Source organism: Xenopus laevis, chromosome 7L, assembly GCF_017654675.1.
Source record: "Xenopus laevis strain J_2021 chromosome 7L, Xenopus_laevis_v10.1, whole genome shotgun sequence".
NCBI lineage: Eukaryota > Metazoa > Chordata > Amphibia > Anura > Pipidae > Xenopus > Xenopus laevis.
In genome coordinates, this window is record NC_054383.1 from 66,178,446 (window position 1) to 66,185,774 (window position 7,329).

Sequence of the window (7,329 nt, forward strand, 5' to 3'; positions counted from 1 at the left end):
CAACCCAATTTAACTATGTAATTAACTATGTAACGTGCTAAATAGAATTGTTGTGGTGGTTAAATGAAAACATGCTTATTTTAAAGGTACATTTTATTTGCTTTAAACCAGACAAACAAAAACATAACGCTTTGTACAATCTGTTAGGTTACCAGGTCAGTAATAACAGTTGCATGGGGTTATCAGTGTGCATAGACATATACATTAATAATACTATGGCACTAAAATATCATTACAGTAGATACAACTAGGGCAATTGTGGGAGAGAAGGTTCCAGTTCACACCAGGGGTCACATATTTTATGGAACTTTGTTAATGTTATTCTGGCTTCTGCAGTAAATTTTATCATAGGGATGGCTTTGTTTGTCTGTTGAATCCAAGTTTGTATGGCGGGGAGGGTGGTTCCCATCCAGTGCAATGTTTTTCGGGTTTTTTTTTAATTTATTTTTTGCATAAAACAGTGCTCTGGCTCTATTTTGATAGGGTGGGTGGGTTAATCTAGAGTTCATTTAGAATGCATACCTGCGTAGTGATTATCTTTGAGAAATCAAGATTATCAGTGAGAAATCATAAGATGTTTAAGAAGTCTACAGCTTGCATTTTTCATTGTGGACAAGTACCATCAAGTTTAAGACCATTGAAAGCAGTTTATATTTTTGCTGATGATACTAAATTTTACAGAACTATAAGTTCCATGCAGGATGCTGCCACCTTGCAGATATATTTAGCTAATCTGGCAAATGAGGTTCCATGTTGCTAAGTGCAAGGTTATGCACTTTGGTATAAATAACATAAATGTAAGTTATACACTAAATGCTAGTGTGTTGGCAGTCTCCAAAATTTAAAAGGATCTTGGGTATTTTTGTGTATAAAAAGCTGCGTAACTCTAGGCCATGTTATTCAGGGGCCACTAAAGCAATTAAAGAACTGTCTTGCATACCATTATTTTGCATTTTAATAGGTCCCTGGTAAGGCCTCACATGAGTATGCAGTGCAGTATATGGCTCCAAAGTGCAGAGGCATGAAACTAAACTAGTAAAAGGGATGGAAGATATAATCTATGTGTAGACTGTCACATTTGGGGGTTATTTTTCTCTGGCGAAAAGCTGCTTGTAAGGGGACATGATTACTCTTTAACAGTACTCTTTGGCTGCCATTTTATTAGGCACCAGTGGGATCACCTTACTATAGCTGGGAAGGGTGGGAGCTACAACATGGAGCTGGTCACTGCTCCTGTATAAACTATAACAAACAAGGGAAAGTTGTGCAATGAGGCTGTGACCACAAAATACATATAGTCAAATACAAGAGTCCTCTGCACTCAACCCATTATCAATATATTTAAGACAGCGACATGTTGTGCATACTGCTACTAAAAAATGCCTTACCCTTTAAACAAAACAGGGATTGTTTGTCCCGATATTGCAATATATTTAAGCTGGCCAACTACGTTCCCTTGATATATATATATATATATATATATATATATATATATATATATATATATATATATATATATATATATATATATATATATATATATATATATATATATATACTTATATATAGTTATATATGTGAGTGTATAGATAGTTCTGTATAAGCAGTGTCGTAACTACTCACCGGCGGGCCCTGGTACAGCACGGGCACCTGGGCCCTCCTGTTGGGCCCTCTCCCCTATTAATCGTTCGAGCTGTAAAAGCTCCCCCTGCCCAGCCTCCTGCGATAACCAGTGGGCCCCATGGGGGTGTGGGCCTGGGTGCGAACACACCCTCTACACCCCTGGTAGTTACGCCACTGTGTATAAGTACAGGCCCGGACTGGCAATCTGTGGGTTCTGGCAAATGCCAGAGGGGCTGCTATAAGGTCCTATAGAAAGTCTATATTTAGTGGGCTGGTGGGGGCTGTTTGGGCCTCTATGTGGACTGATTGGGTCTCTGTGTACCTGAAATGCCAGGGCCTATTTTAATTCTCAGTCAAGGCCTGTATAAGTATGTATATATATGACCACTTGGGTTCTTTTGGAGGGGTTGAACTTGATGGATACAACTTAACTACCGTATGTAACTATGTATAATTCCACCTCAAGAGAATACAAGGTCAGAACTACTCCCCTTCACAGAGATTGTAATGTTAGATTCAGCTGTTGTTGATCAGATGGGGAATTTAGTTATACTGTAAAAGCATATATAGTTTCTGTGACTACACTGCAATTTGAACATAACCTTACCTTTCCAGATGTTACTTGTTTCAAAACATTATACTGGTTGCTTTTCATTTAATATAGAGGTTTTTATTGTGCATTTTATACAGGACCAACGATATTTATTTGTATAGTAGACTCTAGGACAGGGGTCCCCAACCTTTCTCATCTGTGAGCAACATTTAGATATAAAAAGAGTTGGGGAGCAACACAAGCATGAAACAAATTCCTGGGGTGAAAAATAAGGACTGTGATTGGCTATTGATGGCCCCTGTGTGGACTGGCAGCCTACATGAGGCTCTGTTTGGCAGTACATCTGGGTTTTTATACAACCTAAACTTGCCTCCAAGACAGGAATTTAAAAATAAGCACCTGCTTTGAGGCCACTGGGAGCAACATCCAAGGGATTGGGGAGCAACATGTTGCTCACAAGCTACTGGTTGGGGATCACTGCTCTAGGATATGCACCCACTGCTGCTAGGGTTGATGCTAGGAGCACCACCAGCAGTGTTGTAACTACCAGGGGGTGCTTTTCTCTTATCGTGGGTTGCAGGGGAATGGGGAGGTGAGAGGAGGTCAATGTTTTATTGTTGTGGGATACTGGGCGCCAAAACATGTAATACATTGGGTGCTATTGCTAGAAATCCTTTTAAAACAGCATTGTTTTCAAGACAGAGGACTGTAGACCAGTCAGTTTTATAAGCCTTTATTAACCACAACCGGTTGTATAGACTGCCTTTGATTACAAATTTTGTGAACAGCAAAGCAAAAATGTAATGCAGCTTTATGAATAAAAAAGGCTGGATATGGGGTATATTTTTCAAAATCAAAGGGGAATTGCCAATTATTTTTTAAACCAAATGCCATGCAAAAATAAGCCAGCAAGACAACTGCCACATGCTCTGTGTGAAGTGAGCACTACAAGAACACCAAGAAGCAAACTAAGGGTCCAGGTAAACCCAGTAGAACCTTATTTTACCAATATGATATTTTATATACGGTATTTCTAGAATACATACCTTGCATATATTAAGCTGCAAACATATTGAACAAATGTAACATTGCAAAAAAAAAATATTTCACTCTCCTTGAGCTGAGCTCGCTGGCAGTTTCCATGGTGATATGAATGTTGCAGAGAAGGCTAACCTAGTTGCAGAAATGATGCAGTTAAAGGAGTGGTTACTGTGCAATGGCTGGATATATAGTTAACAATCGGAATGCTTCTTCCAAAACGTTCATCCAGTAATTAATTTATTCTTATTTATTGTCATTAGGGGGGAGTCTGCAAACTCAAGCCGTACCAGAACTTCCTGTTGGGGGACCACAGACCTTTGACAGGGGGGAACATTGGAACTGAATGTAAGGTGAATCACAAGGAGAGGAGCAGCAGCTGACATCTATTTTTACTCCAGTTCTTCACTAGGTGAGGCAATGGCATTTCTTGCAAAATAATATGGTTCACATCTGTAAAATAAAAAGCATGGTGCTTCCGTGAGATTCATACGGAGGTACCTTTTGTATTTGTGCATCATTTATTGCTTTCTTTCTGAAAACTACTATAAACTGATCATACATTAATTAATACTTAATGTTTTATTCCAACTCTCTACGCTATGCTGTAGGTTACTGCATTGGTATATAAATGCACCTAAATGTATTCATTAGAACAGTATCTGTAATACTTTCCTGCTAACGTGCAGAAAAACTAAATGTTTACTAAACATAAGCAGATTTATACAATTTGGGTTTTATCAGGTTTTTTTTAACATTCAATAAATACCGTTATATTATTTATTACTTTTATGGCTGATTTCACCTAACACAGCTGGCTGGAAAAATGACCTATTTTCCCAAGACAGGGATTTCAATATATTTAGGTTTTTTTTTTAGATAATTGAAATAAAATTATTTAATCAGAGGATACCACAGATCTGTGAGAACTTTTTAGTTCTTGGAGTACTGTTTTTTAAGCTTTCTAACAAGAGAGTAGCTGTGAATAACAGAAAATTAAAATAAAATGGGTGTAATGTAAATGCAACTAGCCTCGTATTTTTAAAAATATGTGATTGAAAAATAAGCTAAATTAGATCAAGAATGTTCTGGGGTGGATCAGTAGTAGTACTAGTATAGGACTGGGATAGAAAGTTCCTCTATTAGGGATGATCCAGGAAAGATGTGTCACAAACATTTTGTCAATTTTTTAACAGCAACCTCTTTTTTCAGACTCTCTCCAAAGCAATTTACTGCAAAAGAGAGATTTACTGTATATATGAGGGATACACCAAATCTCGGATTCGGTTTGGGATTTGGCTAAATCCAAGTGCCTGACCAAAAAGAATCTGAATCCTTAAAATCACATGACTTTTTTTATCTGGTTCTGACACTTCCTTGTCCTAATTTGCATTTGCAAATTAGGGATTGGATTTGGTTCGGTATTCAGATAAATCTTTCCAGAGGGATTCCCAAAGGGATTTGGCTAAATTCCTAAATACTGGATTTAGTGCATCTGTAGAGGTGACTTAAGGTGTGTGGGACAAGCTTTAATCAGCTTTTGATCTCAGTCTACACCCACTCCAGGTGTCTCAATTCCAAATAGTCACACTGAATCCCAATTAGTTGCTAAGTATAGCCACTGAGAGAAAGCCACCACACAGTACTAGCTGCTTAAAGTGCTTTATTACACAACATGTTTCGAGCTCTACTGGCTCTTTATAAAGTGTCACCCACTTACTGTGTAGCGGCTTTCTCTCAGTGGCTATACTTAGCAACTATTTGGGATTCAGTGCTTCCCTAGTATATATATTCATTATATACATGTATGACCTCAGGAAAATAACATTTTAAATGAGAAGGAAAGGCTCTATGTTTGTATATACTTACCTCACACCCTGGGCTCTTATCAGCAGAAAACAGCACCAGCCTGGGGTTCTTCCAGCAAGCACAATGAACTGATCAGCTTCTGGCTTCTTTCTTCGCACTGGTGCGCATGCACAGCAGCGAGAAAAGCCGAACTTTAATGAAGAAATCGGCTATTTAGTTCTACTGCGCATGCATCTGCCCTGAAAAATTTGAAGAAAGAAGGAAGCCGATCTCTCCGTGGTGCTCTCTGAAAGAACCCATGGACTGGTGCAGTTTTCTCCAGATAGGAGCACCAGCACGTAAATATAACTTTTGTGCCTAACTTTTGGCACATCAAATTTAATATGCCTTTCCTTCTCATTTAAGTGTCAGAGCTTCTGGAGTCCAAAGTAAATATTGGGAGTCAAATTAAAACGACTTTGTTCTGGGGGTTCTGTGTAGTGTAGTGCTCAGGTAAGCTTTATCTTCTTTTCTTTCCCTAGGTACTAAAGATGAGAGGTACTGCTGCATTATGCTGGTCTCTTCTGCTTCTAATAGCTCTCCTTAGTCAAAATGTAACTGCTAAGGGGGGTCGAGGAGGAGCAAGGGGAGGGGCAAGAGGATCTTCACGGGGGACATCTCGCATGCGTTTCAAGGCTCCATCCCGTTATGGGTCTCTTAGGGTTGCATCACAAGCAGCTGCAGCTGGAGCAGCAGCTAGGGCTGCTGCCAGGTTAACAGGAAACACTTGGAGGAATAATGATCACTCAGGGACGGATACACAGTATGGCAACAGCACCAATGAAGGAATGTACAGTTACAGGGCATGGACATCGGCAACCTGTCCTCTCTTTAGCCCACTCTCTTTCAAGCTGATTTTCAGTATAAGTGCCATTTTCAACATGTTCCTCTAGCAGCATATATGAACCCACATACATTTTGGGGAAGTAACAGTGGTCATTTTCTGTAAAGTATCAAGGACTGGGATTCTGTGATATGCCAGGCTGTTGCTTCAGTGTTTTCAAATCACACTCAGGATAGAGTCATATGCAGTCATATAGATGTAACATTTTGATAATACAAATCAGTCTGGTTGGTTTATGCCCCAATAACTGCTGCTTTTGGTTAATGGAAAATTATTATTGTGACTCTGCATAAGATGCTGGTGCTTTGATATGGGATAAGAAATCTGATGTATGGAATTTTAGCAGCTATATGCAAGGTCTAAAAAATACCTGTACTATGGAGCAGATTAATCAAGATTAAATTGTTTTGCCATTTAAACTTTAGTATTTGTGACAATGCAAGAAATTGTCAAAAAATACCTTGACCTTGATAAATGTATCCTGTATGTTATCATTCAGATCATTGGTGAATCAGTGTTAACTATGCAGGTACCTTTACAGTACCAGAACTAGCAGCAAATTAGTTCCTCCTGTCCATTTTTTCTTAAAATGTCCTCCCCTAAAATGCTGTAATTGAGTCCTTTGGTCCACTGTGTGGCTCATCTGTGTTTAAAATAACATACATCAGCACATGGGGTATTCATATCTTTAGCTGTGAATTGCTAAAGAACGCTTGACTGAAGTGTGTAAACTGGCAGGCAGTTTGTTTTCATAGGGGAGAGTTATAGCTGTGGCATAAGCCAGGGGAAGTGATGTTGGCCTCTTTACCTTAGGCCAGGGATCCCCAACCTTTTTCACCCGTGAGCAACATTCAAATGTAAGAAGGTTTGGGGAGCAAAATAAGCATGAAAATAGTTCCTGAGGATGATTGGCCATTTGGTAGCCCCTATGTGGACTGGCATTCTACAGGATGTTCTGTTTGGCAGTACAACTGGTTTTAATGCAACCAAAAGTTTTATCCAAGCCTGTAATTCAAAAATAAGCACCTGCTTTGAGGCCACTGGGAGCAACATCCGAGGGGTTGGGGGAGCAACAGGTTGCTCCCGAGCTACTGGTTGGGGATCACTGCCTTAGGCCATACAGGAGCAGAATCCTTTCTCCTTTGCAACTTGGGGTGTGTTTGGTACACATTGTCACAACTTGGGTCCTACAGTATCAGTTAAAAGTTTGAATTTGTGTTCTTTTCCATTCAACAGAGGGATTTTTGTTTAAAATTAGTGCCAACAAGGGTCCAGAATGACATGAAAGCAATCTGCGTTATTTTTCCATTGGCACTTTGCTTTTGAGTTCTACTGATACACGTTTGCAGCCATGACCCCATTTATCTATTATTTTATATTTTAGTTAAACTTTAAAATGATGCTATTTACCTTCATAAATACT

The 7,329-nt window shown here is 39.1% G+C and overlaps 1 long non-coding RNA gene across 1 annotated transcript; it reads left to right on the top strand.

Moving 5' to 3' along the window:
- Positions 1-3,498: 3,498 nt before the first annotated feature.
- LOC121395523 lies at positions 3,499-6,487 on the top strand. Its single transcript, XR_005962508.1, has 2 exons — positions 3,499-3,626; positions 5,545-6,487. It is a non-coding gene; the product is annotated as an uncharacterized LOC121395523 (long non-coding RNA).
- Positions 6,488-7,329: the final 842 nt, after the last annotated feature.